Genomic DNA, 17,500 nt, shown 5'->3' with positions numbered 1-17,500 from the left:
TCTGTTTTCTGGTGATGGAACGATGGCCATATTAAACTAAATTCTCTGAACGATCTTTTGCCTTTTATGCACTACCTGTGTAGAACGCATTAACTTCTTATACTGTCTTATACTGGATATATAAGGAACTGTCAAACCTTTGATACCTTTCAAAATTATTCAAAGTTATTTAGATCTACCTATCAAAGGAAACTTTGGTATATGTGTATGTTTATGTATGTACGCATGTGTGTATATGTATATGTGTATGTGTATATATGTTTGTATGCACATATGTCTATATGTACGTATACATGTATACATATATATATATATATATATATATTATATATATATATATAATTATATATATGTGTGTGTGTGTGTGTGTGTGTGTGCATGTGTGGGTGTGGATGTGTTTTGTGTGTATATATGTGGGTATGTGGTTATTTATTAATTTGTTTACATATTATTTATTATTGCTATTGTGAATGGCTATTGAGCATTGTGATTGATAATGGCTCTATATAAATTTCCCATAACATTATTTTATATTGCATTATTATTTTTCTCGCTATAAACTACGAACTTTAACTTTACAATATCAAGTAGGCAAGGCTGACATAGACGCATCAGAAAGAAGTGTTGCTCTGTCATTATAAAGAAGTTTTAAAAGAAATTATGCCCTTCCGCCACATCATAAGATATCGTCGACTAGGTATTCCACGAAGAAATATAGGTAATTCATCAAACGATTGTTGTCCAAATGAGCGAATTGGGGGTTAATAGTCTTGCCCAAGGAAAAAAAACGAAAATGCCTGAAGCGGGGCTCGAACACGGGACCTTCCGGGTCACAGTGCAATGCCTTAACCACTCGGCCACCTCGCCCCGTGTGTCATAACATTTTAAAAACATTTTCATAACAAAACACAAGGGCCTCAAATCATGAGTTGAGTAACAACGATATAGAAAATATCGGGCACGGGAAAGAAAAAAAAAGAAAGAAAGACACTTTGACATCATTCATCAATAGAATGTTATTAGCTCAGAATTGACAACTCACGTCCCAGAGGAGGTCGTGGTTTTCCCTGGAACAAGAATCAGAGGTTTTCATGTTATAAACGGAAATCGTAACTAGTACAAAGAATGAAAATAAAAGGTTGAATGTCAAGAATTATGGCAAAGTCAGACCAAGTTGACAACAAAGACCGCCAGGTGAATGTTACAGCGTTTGTTACTTTGTGTTCTTCACTCTTATCGTAATCGGAGACATAATTTTATTGATAGTAGAGCGTTTAGCTTAAAAACCAATAACACCCGCAAGCGAATATCAACGTACCAACACACACAACTGTGTGTAACCTTAAAGGAATCAATGTCTGATTAATACAATTTAGTGAGAACTACTCATAAAATGGCTGGCTAAAAACAATACCAAAGAGCAGAGTGAAGTCAATTTCGGTCCTTATTTCATGCTGTAACTCGAAAAGACTAAGACCCATTAAGACGTTAATTCATCCACGACCGGACTAATATCCAGAAATTGAAGGCGAAATGGTAACTGAGCATGTAAATGAAGAAATTAACTGATGTTAGACAGTTTTCAATCTGGATATCCGCTCCTGTGGGTGATTTAACTGTACGGCTAAATGGGCCATAAGCGTTTAAATCATCATGACATATTGATTACACATTTATAAAAAATTCTCTTACGATTTCAAGACTTAAAAAGATAAGTAATAAGTCTGCTCTTTAAAATCGTCAGACACTCTGAATCACGAATGATCTGTCGTATAGGGCGTTCTACACAGACGGCCCTAAGTGAGAAAATGATCTCATTCCAGCTTCCGCGTACTCAAGGAATCACTAGTTATGTAGAATCACTGGCGGCACGGGATGGAACGTCGCCATTGTTAACTTATAGATAGTATGCGCTTGTCTAAGAAGCTCATAACATTGCCATCCGGAAGTATAACGGACCAACACACAAAATTGTGTGTATCCATTTACGTTTATATTCAGGTTAATACAGTTTAGTGAGCATTACTAATAAACGCTGATGGCAAAAAACAATAACAAAGACCTGAGTGACGTCAACTAAGAACTATCTATAGCCTGACACAAGGGCCCACCTGGACTTACACTTTGACGTCATTTTTTTACGTTTGTGCAGCGTCTAGTGAGTTATCGTTAGTGGTGCTCAGGGAAACAAATGTTCCCATTGGTCGAACTATTGAATATAACTCACGATTTGTTTTCTTTTGTGGCCAAAGACTTGTCTTTTGACGTAATTTTTTTTTGTCAGTGTCAGGCTATAGATAAAATGAAGATGACGTCATTCAGGTCTTTGCTATTGTTTTTTGCCATCCGCGTTTATGAGTAATTCTCACTAAACTGTATTAACCAGACTATAAACGACCAAGATTACACATAGTTTTGTGTGTTGGTCCGATATACTTCCGGATGGCAATGTTTTGAGTTTCTTAGCCAAGCGCATACTATCTATAAGTTAACGATGGCTACTGATAGACACAGCTTTGAGTATCTTTCAATCGGGTTCAACAGTCGTGATGTCACTTCCCTCGTAATGACGCATATTAACTGGTTCTAAACCATCGGAACAATGGCGGACGCCATTATCTCCATCACCGCCCTTATGAAATACTTCTACGACGAGCATAAAAATGTATCCAGAGGAGAAAAACATAATAATTCTGATCATGTTTTGACTTTTATACATTACATGTGAAAAAGTTCTAGCCAGCACGAAGAATAAAAGTGCCGATTTTCTTTGTTTAGAACCAAGCTGCTGGTTGCTGGGCGGACGTGACATCAGACTATTGAAGCCTATTCATTCCGATAGGTAAAGAAGGGACACTACAATCCGAGTGGATAAAGCATTGCGATAACAGCCCGTGGAGTTGGTTAAAGTCCTCATATTGGCTATGATGGCAGTTATCTTGAGATAATTCGAAATCTTGATAATCATCATTTTAAAAAGTCTTATAAGTCTCAAGGTTGAGACTTTTTAACACAATGAAGATGGAAGTATCGGATCCAAGAACTTAAATAGAACGGTATATATTCAATAAAAGTTTACTAACCAATATATAAAGATTTTTGTGCAAGTACTGATATTTAATGTATCATGTTTGCTCAACCAATCAACGTATATTGAATGTTTGTGTACATGTCATGTTAACAAATTGATGCACATAGGCTATGTGCAACTTTACGGCCTGGTGGTATGACACTCGCCTTCGGATCGGGAGGTCCTGGGTTTGAATCCCGTTCAAAGCGGCGCATAGCTTCGTCCTTAGAAAAGGCTCTTTACTCACATTCTCTCACTTTACTCAGGTGTAAAATGAGTACCGGGCAGATAACAGCATTGCATCTGTCGGAATAAAATTATAATACAGTCTAACATGTGTCATGTCTTGTGCTACATGTTAAGTGTTGGTGTTGACTAAGAGGATCCCTTGTGCAGCGCTTCGAGCAAGTTTTATGGATATTGCGCAATACAAATGCTCATGATCTTATTCTCGTTTCTGAACCACCAAAAGTGGTGAACTAAACATGAATTTTTTAAAAAAGAATTATTTCATTTTACATAATCATCTGGTAAACATAAATTCTTTAGAAAAAAATATTTCAACTGAAATCCTATCCGGGACACAATCACCAACACTAACCATTCCATCGCGTCTTCATAGACTCTGTCGCCCAATTCTTTATTCACAAATTGAAAAGAAATGGATTTGAAATCAATTCCTTTTACTTTGTGTCATCTCTTGTTGACTCAGTGTTCCATCCCGAGAGATTTGTGTCTTTGTGTAGGTTTGAGATGTTCCATTTCTTCTGGTGAGACAACTAAGCCAAAGCAAACATTCTATTTTGGATAAGTGTCTGAAATTGCTTCTGTTTTCTTTGCTATGTATTTTTCTTTTTGTCCCGGTCTGAAATTGAGATTTAACTTTCAGACTGCAATCTGTTTCGTAGGAATTCGCCTCACTGATCCCCCCCCCCCCAACAATATAACCTAATAATCAAATCCTGTATAAATATACAATTTACGACAAACTAGAAAACATTTCTTTATCATCACGAATATAAATAAACTTTTTAAAATACAAAATAACACAGTTAAAATAAACTAAAGACGATGAGAGGAAGGAGTGACTGAACTTATGCCATGAATTGCAGTATTTCTCAACGTTACTCTGTAACTGAAATTATGTGGGTCAGGAGAGCGGTCGTTCTTTTATTCCATCTTGAATCCGTCTTTCTTATTTTACAATATTCTATTCATAATTCGATAACATAAATTCCCGAAGCACATTGATATTCATTTGTATATTAATTACACAAATGTTATGCAGCAAAACATATCATTCATCTATATTTCATAAGATTATCATTTTCAGGCAAGAATTATGTTACGTGACGTATGCAAAGGTAGTGAATGCTGATAAAGAACGATGAAGAATATAGGAATCTTAGATGACGCCATTTGAAATTTGGAACGTTTCCAAAACGTGCGCCTTAGGGCCGAATTCTTTTTAAGAAACACACGATTCTAACAATCCTCCTTACAGCTAGCCAATGGCGTAAAAGTAAATAACTCGCATTTGAAGCAAAACGTTGGGGTTTCGAATCTCAGGCGCATAGGAATTTACCACACGACACTGCAGATTAAACGTTCTTGTCCTTCAAATGTGAAAGAACAGGCATACAATGCTTTAATCAGACTCGCATGGGAATACGCGTGCACACAGTGTGGGGTCGTTATCATCAAGGCCACATCAAGAAAAACAAGTTCAAAAGGCAGCTTCGAGGTTTGTCACCAACAATTACTTGCGCGAACCAGGACGCGTTACTGAGGCCCTGAAGTTGTTGCTGTGGAAAACACTGTGTGTGGGGGGGGGGGGAGTAGGCGGAAAGATAAACGCCTCCAACTTCTCCATAGAACAGTACATTCCAACAAAACACCATTAACTGCATGCACCACAATATTTCACAAAACAACACTGTACATGCACAAGAAATTATCATGGCAGTAAATTCAAAATTCCAACACACAGAACCAACACATATAAAGACAGTTTCTTCCCAAGAACCATCAAGGAATGGAACAATATCCCACCAGATATCCTAGATATTACCAACAACAATAAATTTGGTCAACTTTTAAACATTTATCTTTCCAATTCAATAACACAATACTGGAAAAAGTCACACATGATTATATAAAATCTGCAGTGATGGGTAATTCACCTTTTGCAGATAGAGACGTTGAACTTGACATGAAGTTATCGCCTTTTAAATACTAAAGTGTGCAGTGCAGCGCCGAAAAGAATGAGCATAAGCAGCGTGACTTGCTCAAAATCGTACAGCGCAGGATGGATACAAACTCGGATCCATCTGGGTAAAAAGCAAAGGCAATACTGCTATGCCTCGCTGCTTCCTGTAACAATATTATGGCAATTAATACATAAGACTATACTTTTAGGTTGAGAATTGTTAGAAATAATTTGGTGTAAACTAATCACTTATCTGGCGGTCCATAAAAATAAATTAAATAGCTTCAATATCTCTGTACAGCTCTTAAAAAGAAGCATATTTTAGGAATTTGATAAGTTTTGGCTAGAAGAAAGAGTGGAGGGTGATCTGCTGTTAGGTGGGTGTTAAAAGAAGTTCTCTCTGCGTATCCAGGGTTTATATCTTGTCGAAAATCATACTGTCATAACTTGATAGAGTGGAAACCAAGAACTTTATAATAAAGATATATTTATTTAGTGGTTGCTGTAAATATTACTCCCCCCTCCCCCTTTCTGCTTCAAATTAGCCATTAAACAGAATACTGTAAATGTAATAAAGAGATTTTAGGGGTCCCGGTTGCTCCGTTGGTAAAGCACTCCGCTTCACACATAAAGGTACTGAGATTGAGTCCCTGTCGTCCCCCTAGAGTTCTATCCAAAAGGGAGGCAGGCAATTGTTATTGTCCGTTTCACGCTAAAGAAACTATGATAAACTCCGGCTCCGTAGGCCTATTCTGCCGTACTCTGAATAAAAAAAACACATTAAAAAATTTTGCCAGAAAACTCATCCTTGAAATATCGATCTATTTAAATGACCCTCGTCTTGGCCAAAACTCTCAAAACTGGGTCGAGTCCCAGATTTGAGATTTTTTTCTAGGATGAAGGTCATTTAAATCGATCGATATTTGAAGGACGAGTTTTCTGGCCAAATTTATAAATATGGGATTTTCCAGAGTAAAGAGCATTCTCCTTCGCGTTCATCCCTCTTCAGAGTTGGTGTGTACTGTGTTGGTGTTTATCATTGGTATGTTCTGGCTTAGATTTTTGAGGATGTCATTCTCTGTTCTCCACGTGATTATTTTCTTCTACAATTCCTGATGTTGCCAAATTTTCAATTTACATTGACAAGCCTAGCAAAGGGTAATAAATTCGGACTTATTTATAAAATCGATCGATCAATCAAGCAAATAGTAAGCGTGAACAGTGACGGATAGGTGAAAATTCATATTTTTCTGGTCTTTGAATATAGTCCCTGGTAATGGGCAACTACGGATACTGGTGAGCGATAGATAACACAAAATCGCCTCCTAGTAGGCGACTTCTTTGACAGCCAAATCTGGTCCTCTTTAGAGCTATGGAAATGTGATGTTATGTGTATGTTTATATAGAAACAAGCATTTTTGGAATCTGTCAAACATTCAGAAAAGGTCTATTGCAGAGCTGATATAAGAGTGTTAGATATTTATACAATATTTCCCACTTTTTCCGTCCACTACAGACAAATGAATATTTTAAGAAATTCTAGAAAGCAATGTGTCAAATGCATCCGTTTTATGAAGTCCGAAACTGATCAGCATCAAACGTGACAAACTCCGGAAATTTGAAATGTGTACCTTGTAAATATCGACATCAAAGAGACAATACTCAGACTCTAGACGACACGGTTGGTGGGCGGAAGTCGGAGTGGACATCAAGGGGAGATAATTTAACGGCAAGACGACAAGCATAAATATTCATGAGGTGTTTTGTTTTTCCACTTTGGGAAAATCCTCCGCGTCTAACATAATCATAGCAATCATAGACGTTGGTGTCAGCTTTCTAACGTCTTAATCATCTTTTCTCTTTTGTATTTTTTTCTCTCAATTTCTGGTGACCTTGTATTGTTGTAAGATGAAGCCAGGGGATGAGCAAAAAGAGATTAACAAGCAAAATAATGTATCGTGTGTCATTCTGAATTTTCAAAGTATTTTTGTTATCCGATGTCAGGTTTTATTGGGGTTATTTGAGTGATATAAGCGTCTGGGTTAGGGCATTTTAACCTAAAAATTATATGTAAATAATAATTGAAATGGAAGTAAATTGTTTTTCGTCTTTGCATCAAATTTCAATTATAATTACAATAAACAAACACCCGACTTTCGTTCTTGTTAAAATATACTTAAAAGTAATAGCAGCAGTAATAATAGGTGGTGATATAAGCAGCAGTGGCACCACCACCACCACCAGCAGCAGTAGTAGTGGTAGTAGTAGTAGTAGTAGTAGTAGTAGTAGTAGTAGTAGTAGTAGTAGTAGTAGTAGTAGTAGTAGTAGTAGTAGTAGTAGTAGTAGTAGTAGTAGTAGTAATAGTAGTAGTTGTAGTTGTTTTTGTTGTAGTAGTAGAGTAGCACTAGTAATGGTAATAGTAGTAGTAGTAGTAGTAGTAGTAGTAGTAGTAGTAGTAGTAGTAGTAGTAGTTGTAGTTGTTTTTGTTGTAGTAGTAGAGTAGTACTAGTAATGGTAATAGTAGTAGTAGTAGTAGTAGTAGTAGTAGTAGTAGAGTAGTAGTAGTGGTAATAGTAGTAGTAGTAGTAGTAGTAGTAGTAGTTGTAGTTGTTTTTGTTGTAGTAGTAGAGTAGCACTAGTAATGGTAATAGTAGTAGTAGTAGTAGTAGTAGTAGTAGTAGTAGTAGTAGTAGTAGTAGTAGTAGTTGTAGTGGTAGAAGTTGTAGTAGTAGTTGTAGTAGTAGTAGTAGCAGCAGCAGCAACAGCAGTAGTAGTAGTAGCAGTAGTAGTAGTAGTAGTAGTAGTAGTAGTAGTAGCAGTAGTAGTAGTAATAGTAGTAACAGTAGTAGTAGTAATGATAATAGTAGTAGTGGTGGTAGTAGTGGTGATAGTGGTGATGGTAGTGAATGTGGTGGCGGTGGTGGTAGTAGTGAATGTGTAGGTGGTGGTGGTAATAGTGAATGTGGTGGTGGTGATGGTACTAGTGAATGTGGTGGTGGTTGTGGTGGTAGTAGTGAATGTGGTGGTGGTGGTGGTGGCGGTGGTGAAAGTACGTAACAGTAACAATAGTTAGAAATGACATCAACGCCATTCCTACCTCTTTTCTAACTTGAAAACGATTCGTTGTATCGATAAATCATTTCTATGTTCCATAGTTATCTACAAGCCATCGATCTGTAGTGTATCGTGGGAACCATTAGGAAAAATCAAATCCAACACATTATGAAATCATTTCGTACCAGCCGTCTCTCTCATGGGATTCGGGTGTCTTGTCGCTAAGAGCCTACGTATGGCATTGACTTGGGGCGTGTTTTGTATACTGGACCAGAATTAGTGTTGGCGGCTGGTGAAGGGGTAAAGAGGTAATCGATGAGTTAAATAGAGCGATTGGGAAAAAGATATCACTTCAGAGGGGAATGTGCCAGTGTTGGTAATTGGATCGAGGTCGGTAGGTTGTGGTGAAGATTCTGATCGCGTTGTTATCAAGATGGGATGGGCACATAGATTTATTTATTACATGCAAGGGATTTGTCCAAAAACGTATCTTTGCTTGCGTAATTGAAGATAATAATTTTAGATTCTTGCACTCATGCACTTTTTGGAATCCCGGACGTATTCCCAATCGTTGCATGAGCTTGGGACTTAGTACGAATTCCAGAATGTAAAGTGCGCAGTATATTTTTCATTTACCCATCAAACGAGTCGTTGTTTCAGATAGAAAGACATTTTATAAATATTTAAATGTTACCACTTGTCTTAGCTATTTTAGTTAAACTTTAATGCAATGCTTGACAGGTTGACGTCACAAATCGTTTTATAAAATTGATATCATTAAGCATACATCTATTTAGAGAGGGAGAGAGAGAGAGAGAGAGAGAGAGAGAGAGAGAGAGAGAGAGAGAGAGAGAGAGAGAGAGAGGACATTCCGATTTTCGCGTTGTAACAACGTAATAAATAACTTCTCTCCGTTTATATAATGACTACCGCTCTCTCTCTTATCTTATAAAGATGTAAAATGATTCAAAAGCGGCTTTTGATATAAAAACTATCCCGACGTAATGTCAATTCACGCCACTCAGAAGGGACGACACTACATTGTCGATGGTTTATCTTTTACTCAAGATCCTGTTACTAATCGCTCTTAACATCATGACCTCCACTAACACACAAGTATGTGAAAATGGAAGCAAAGGTTCCTGTGACATGAATTGTATTGTCGTTCACTGACATAACGCCTTTATACGAGTTTGGTTAGAAAAAACGTTACTTCATATTAGACCGATTGGTTAACATGACTTCGAACTTCTTGTCAAAGAGACTTCTTTGAAATGCCGGGTTTGAGATTTTTTTTTTTGGGGGGGGGGGGGGGGGGGGGGGGGGGGCAATTTAGGGATAATTATAAACAATAGCTCAGTCGGTAGAGCGCTCGCTTTACACCAAAGAGACATGGTTCAATCGCAGATGAAGTCGATATTTTTTGCACCCCCCCCCTCTCCCCCCCCCCCCCCATACACACATCTTCCCTATCCGCCCAACAGTATTTTGGTAGCTGCGTCTGATATATCTGGCGGAAAGTACTCTGTGATAGTATAGCAATTGCTACTGTCCGTCTAAAATGCTTAGACAAATTCCGGCTCCATGGGCCTTATGGCTCAGAAGGACTACTCTACATTAAACAATTGTTCTATGAAGTAAAAATTCTTTGTCCAAACTGTAAAATGCGTTTTGTCAATGCATGTAAAATTTGATCGGATCCCCCTATTCGATCATAGCCCCCAATATCAGCAATCAACCTTTAGTGACGTCTAATAGTATTCCATTACTTTATCCTATCCACTTCAGGAGGATTCATGACCTAAATAACACGTTTCATCTTCTTTCTCTATAAAGCTTTCTATTTTGGTGTCAAGCTACAATACTCAACACTTATGAGGAGCACTTATCTTTCTTTTAATCTAAAACTCATGCTTTCAATCTTAAATTTGATGTACAATGTAGTCTACAAGAAATACATTTTATAGCATCTTTTATAACTTATTTTTATTGCCTCTCTCGTTTTCATTTGATACCGAAAACTATAGTTTTAAAGATTGAAATTCAAGCTTCAAAATACTAACAGTTTTTGAAATTTATTTTATCTGATAACCCAAATTATTACGGGCTCATTATTGTAATGAAATTACTCTCAAACTGACACAAAATATTTTCCATTACAACAATGTTAAAACAAGCCCGTTATGACTTTAGGTAATCAGACCTGCAAACCTATGTACGTAGCTTCATGCACACGTCTGATAGTGGCACATAAGCGATTCTGTCTCTGAACTGGTTAAAGTACGTATACCGTTTTTATACTAAACATCAACATGTTTTGGTACACATTACTTTTTTTAAAAAATTAAAAGTGAAACCCAGTAATTAGTATAGATTCTGAGGTTATTTAAAAATGCAGAATTCCTCTTGTTGTTTTTATTTTGTTTGTTTCTCGATTTATAAATTCGTTTTGGAGAAATTTTGATTTAGTCAAGGAAAATTACTGAGGGCCAAATGTTGGGAAAAGATATATTTCAGAGAGAAAGATAAACAATTTAAAATAAAGAGCCGTAATAGTCATTTCAAGAGTCGCCACTGTATTCTTCAAGATGTTGATTTGAGCAAACAGCATGAAGGTTTTTGTCATCACAAAATTTAATGTGTCTTTATGAGAGAAAATCCATACTGAGAAAAGTAGGAAAATGCACCAAAAATTCTACTTAATGATGAAGAAAATTATGTAAAATAGTGTGAGAAAAAAAATGTTACACATTTTTGGGAGGATAAAATTGTGGAAATTGACTTGAGATGCATCAATAAATTAATTGCAAATGTTTTTACAATCTATAATATTACCAATTCTTTTGAAATCTGACCATCAGTCCCCTGTAAAAATATCCTTCCTCTCATCCCTTTCTTTCTTTCTTTTAAATTTTTTTTTATTGATCTTCGTTCGATATCTTGGAATTCTACAACGTCAGGAAAGGGATGAGGAAAAGACGAACAGAGTTTAGTTAGGTAATGAACCGTACATCGGTAAGATTTGACCGTCTTCGAAACTATTGGAAACTAAATAATGTCCTTAAGGCCCGCGTTGGAAAGATTGAGTCTTAACTGTGTCTGATCGTCTCAGTGGAAATGAAATGGTTGCAAGTTGCGAGTAAGGCTACTAGAAAAGTGTCATTTGTTCCCGGTGTCGATCGTCTATTTCAGTGGCCTTAAGTGATCAATGTGTCATTTTAAGATTGCACATTCTCTAAATAATTGTGGAGAAACACAACTTTAGCTTAAAGCTTTAGCTTAAACTACACATTGATCCGCGTCGAGTAAAGTCAATACGCTCATTTGAGCAATATTGCCACAATTGTTAATTGGGCTATGTGACCCAAAGAGCTATAGAAATCAATGAACAATGTGGCTGAATAGGCCCAAGCAGCAATATCATAATAATTATTGAAAAAAAAACCCCAACAAAATATGGAACACGAATATTAATGATTATGGTAAGGATAATAAAGTAATAAAAAGACGACTTTCAAGAGATTCGAAATTACGGACAATCTAGATTAAAACTTAACGGCATAACGACTGAGCCACACGGTTAATTGCCTTTTGACAATTATTAACCATAATATAATTTCTTAATCTTTTTTGTTTTTTTTTTGTTTTGGACATTTGTTCTTTTTATTTCGTGTTTAAAATGTTGTTACAAGTACATCATATGTGTATTTTATTATCAAACCGATCACGAATTGGTGTTGGTCTGTGGTTTCGACTTTTTTAATTCAGAAAAGTGAGTGGAGCAGGCACTTATGTTGGTAACAACAAGATATGAAGTGAGTAGAAAAGTGCCAGAAGACAATAGAGAATAAAATTTTTTCGCGGCGGTGGTGGGTTTGAACCTGCGACCTTATTGGTACGACAACTCCGCCTGGCAGGTGAGAGCGTGGCTCCACCGTCTGAGCTATCCACAAACGTGGATATCCTGTGGTTTCGACTTTGTAACTTTGTAAATGTGGGTCTTAGTGATGACTCGATCGGAAAACAGACCTGACCAAAGTTTTTTTGCTCCTCATTGGTTGAAAATTTCATATTGCCAAAATAACTATATCTAGAACAACGGCTTAGGATTATTTGGTCAGCTTTGAAGAAGAGGGGATAAAAAAACCTTAAGCTCATTTGAAACAAGATTCTTGATTCTTAATTGTAAGATATTGGCCAAAAATAACCACAGCATTAAAAAGTAAAAGTCGACCGGGAGAGCTCATACGGTAGAGTCACTATCTCCCCGGCAAGGCGGAGTTGTCACTTTTCAGATTCCTGAGATTCGAAAGAAAAGTAATTTATAGTTGCCTGTAAAAGGATCAACCTTTACACATAATATACTCAGGCAGGGCCGAAGAGTTTAGCTGTCGATTTTGTAACACACACACACACACACACACACACACACACACACACACACACACACACAAACATCATCGGAATAGCTTTTAATGGGTAAAACAGGAAACAGACATTACTTTGGAAAGTAATAACAAAAAAGGTTTGAATCTATTACGTTACCAGTTTCTGACCAAAGATTGATTCAATTGTACAATTAGATTAGTTAGCATTCTCTGTGTCACGTGGTACCCCTGTCACCACTTGATTTGTTGCTCCATTAGGCAGATTTGCAAAATCGATCTCATCGCATACATAAAAATGGGTCTTCAACGCGAGAGAAATAGGAAGCATGAACAATAGTTATCTCAATCACCAACATCGGTTGATCTACACACTCATATCCATCAGTTTGTAAGATAAATGCTTAGCCCTCATATCCTCTAAAGTCTCTAAATGTCGTAAAATGATTGATTTCTTATGTTGATTTTTTAAAATGTTTCTACTTGCTAAAATGTATTATTAGGATCAGTAGACAAGTACCACGAAAATTCCATAGATGATATGAGTTTTTCAGTTTTACGACATTCAAAGGATGATGAGAAAGAAAGGGTATGTTGAAGTACCACGTGAAAAAAAAGAGAATAATAATATCACGGTGCCAAAGAGTCTAATCCGGGATCCAATTGATACGACACCCTCCGCCTGAGAGAGAGAGAACGAGAGAAAGAAAGAAAGAAAGAAAGAAAGAGAGAGAATAATATATATATATAATATATATATATATATATATAATTGGTGAGCAGTCGCACCAGCCACTTAGCAATCTAGGTTTCCGACAGGTAAATGGGTAATGGTATTATTACCGTATTAGTGAATACGAGTTTTATTTACCTACGCCATCATTCTGGTGGGCACACTTTGTCTTTGGTGAATTTTCGTATATGAATTAAACTACAAATCATTTCCTATCTGGCATGCAAAGAACTCTTACATCAAAGTGGTGCTCAGACTTTTGAGACAGTTACTTTGTAGAGCCATAATTCCACGAAACCTGAACTTATCCTCATTTTATAGAGCATTAAAAGAACAGCCATTTGGATTAGCGATGCTTAGTACTTTCATCCAGATCTGATCGACCCAACTACCCAATCGTTGTTTAATAGACTCAGTTTAATAGAGTCATCCAAGCCTGGAATGCACTCCAATCCCAATGCTGCTGCCGCGAGTGCTCTACAATCACGTGCAAACGAGACTCCTAATAATGATAAACTAATCAAATATAATTTTTATTTCATTACTTTTTAATAGATGCATATTTACTATTCACTATGTTGGCGTAAGAAAAATTGATTATCCAAAAGTAAATAAAGAGTTTATGAAAAGCAAACATGTCAAACATTGAATGTGGGCTTAAGGTAAATGAGGAAAACAAGGGAAGATATTATAGATAAATATACAGATTTGTATCTGGCATTTCCTAGGGTTTCTTTGCCAGATACTGACAAAACAGCTGTTAATATTTTTTGGGCCAGAAATCTTTTACTTCGTTCACCCATGGATTAAAGATCAAATTACTTAAGAATTTTTGACAAGGTGGACATTATCTTATCTACTTATATCGATATAGGAATTTTATAATATTTCTTTGCCAAAAATGAAAAAAAAAAAGATTTTTTATGCAAGTGTGCGGATTTGCTTCGTGTTCATCCTATGCGCATATTAGTTGGTCTGACAACGGCGTGTTTTAACATTGCTGCAATCGACAATATTTTGCATTGGCTTGAGAGTATTTCCATTACAATCATGAGCCCACAACAATTTGGGTTATCAGACACGCACATAAGTACACGTCGTGTTTATGCCATTGTTTTATTTATTCTACCAAATGATCGTCGCGTTAAGGACATTGAATATAATGCAAATGTTGCCGTTTGAAGCTGGAATATTAAAAAAAAAATAATAATAATAAATGGAGTAGAAGCTTCGATTCAATTAACAAAGACAGATAATTTCTACGTTTCGGAATAAAAAAAAACACGACAAATGAGACACTAATCAACGTCATTGGTTTTCTCATAACTTGACTATTGTAACTCTCTTTTTGAACATCACCAGCGACAGAATACTCAGGCTGCAAAGAAATCAAAACATTGCAGCGGGATTAGTCCTAAAACCCATCAAGAAACATCATGCGTCACCTCGACTAAAAGAACTTCATCGGCTTCCTGTTAAAGAGCGAATATTGCACATTGTTGTGATATATTGTGTTTTAAATGTCTCAACACATGTCAACCAAATAATCTTTACGATAAACTGGAGTTATATACACCAACCCGATCCCTGTTCTTGGTATCCGATGGAAAATTACTTGTTATCCAAGAAAAGAGCTCTTAAGTGTCATGTAGAGGACGATCTTTTTCTAGAAAAGTCCCAATCCTCTAAGAACAAACTTGCAAAAGAATTTTACCGCATTCTTCATCAAAAGATATGTTTTAAATTCATCTTATGACTTTTTTTTTCCAAATTGAATTATTGATGCCCCTGTAAAATTCTCTGAGCACTTCCTCATGATACGGTAGAGCGCTCAACAAATACAATGTGTTTATTATTATTATTATTATTATTATTATTATTATTATTATTATTATTATTATTATTACTAATAAAAGACGTCTTCGGTGTCTCATTCGTCATGAAGACAATATCATTTGTTGACAAAGGGGAAACCCGAGACATCCATATAATCTCTTTTTGTAGATCACATTATATTGGAGTTTCTATTCTCTGTTAGTATTGCCATATTAAGTACACAAATCAGGTGGGTCCACACAACATAAATCATCAGAGATTGTCAAAACTAGCCATCCTCTATTAATGATAGCTAGAAAACTCACACTGAGATAATAAATTAATCGCCGAAAATTGATGCTGTGCGTTTATTTAAAATGCTTACAACATCCACTAACCGGATATAATGTACCAATAAACCGTGAACGTTTATAGTTTGACCGATAGAATTTAAAGAGAACTACTCACAAAATGGCTGGCTAAAAACAATAACAAAGAGCTGAGCGACGTCAGTTTCGTTCCTTCTATTAAAAGTAAGAGTTCCAAACCAATATTAAGAAATAATATATTTTGTCAGTGTCTAACAGTATGGATTAAGACGCGTATTTGTGCCATCTAATTCTAAACCAAGTTTACCAATACCAACTACCAATACAAGGGGGAAAAAAATCAAAATATTTTTCATTTCATTAGTTTTTGGAACTAATGTCGGTTTCGTGTTCTTCCCCATAAAGCCCTTCCGGCGATGTTCGTTGTATTGCAAGATTGGCAACTCCGTCTTCCGGTTTTGACGTGAGTATTCATGTAATTAATTATCGACCATTTTGTTTCCTAGATACTGTGACAGCGGCTGTGGTTTAACATAAAAAGTATCGCATTAATGCGATTAGCTAATAACCCTGCAAAATCGCATATTATTTACCTGTTGGGTTTATGAAAATTACACGTCTTAATCACTCTACATTCTCTCATTTAAAACGTTTTTTTAAGGGAATAGTCCTGATGACAAATAGAGAAAAAGATATTGTAAAATCTATGAACATCCAGTCATACCACATGAGATGCGTTCTTCGTCTTCACTAGAGGATTTCAAGCGTCGATTGAATCATTTTTATTCAGACAGGTTTTCTTTTGATTTTGTGTATAATTAGCGTTGTTTGTGTACTGTGTTTGGGCGTAATCTTTTTTTAAGCGCCCAGAGCTCTCCAGATGAAGGGATTTTTGGCGCACTATAAATATATACCATTATTATTATTTTTATATATGGTTTCCATAATGTGATCAACCAATAGCATTTTATAGTGATTATAACTAATTATTGTGTCGATATGAATAATATGGGGCTTAGTGACCTTGATGGGTTTTTGTTGTTGTTGCTGCTGCTGCTACTACTACTGATGATGATGATGATGATGATGATGATGATGATGATGATGATGATGATGATGATGATATTTCTGGTGATGTCATTGTGTGTCCTTCTTGATACTAATTTAAAAACGTTATATGAACGAATATGTGCGGTGCGGCTATGGGTCTTGTGGTATGGCACTCGCTTTCGAATCGGAAGGTCCTGGGTCTGAGCCTCGCTTGGCGCATGGTTGAATCCTTGAAAAAGACTCTTTACTCACATTCTCTCACCGTACTCAGGTGTAAAACGAGTACCTGGCTGTTAACAGCATTGTCTCTGTCGGAAAAATTGTAATCTCTCCAAACCTGGGTCATATCTCGTTCTTCATATTCATATTGCTGTTGGTCAGGGACCTTTGTAAAGAGCTTTGAGGACGTTTAGTGAATATTGCGCTATCTAAGATAAGCTCAAATTTCAACTGAAGCTTATTAGTTAAGGTCATAGTTATATTGTGAATATTTTCAACAAAGCATCGTGCTATTTACTTAAAACTTGGAACAATCCCTCATTTATTATTCAATTATTCAATAGTAGTAAATATTGAGCTGCTTAGATGAGTCAGAAATACTGGCTGAAATCAGGGTGCATATTTAGAGGTCTGATAACTGAACGCAATTATGGGCTTGTTGTAATGTTGTTTGGAGTATGTTTTGCGTTGGTTTGAGAGTATTTCCATCACGTGGGCCTAAAACGTTTTTTAAAATATTCATGTGTATCCATCCGCACTAAGGTGGTTTTTTCATTACTGCTTGAGGGAGTTAATGCAGTAACATCTCAAAAAAGAATAAGATGTCGTCAATGAATGTTGTTATGAAAATAAGAT

This window comes from Berghia stephanieae, chromosome 1 (genome assembly GCF_034508935.2).
Source record: "Berghia stephanieae isolate SIO BIC M18660-M18661 chromosome 1, UCSD_Bste_1.3, whole genome shotgun sequence".
NCBI classification, from domain to species: Eukaryota; Metazoa; Mollusca; class Gastropoda; order Nudibranchia; family Aeolidiidae; genus Berghia; species Berghia stephanieae.
Note: the sequence above shows the minus strand (reverse complement) of the source record.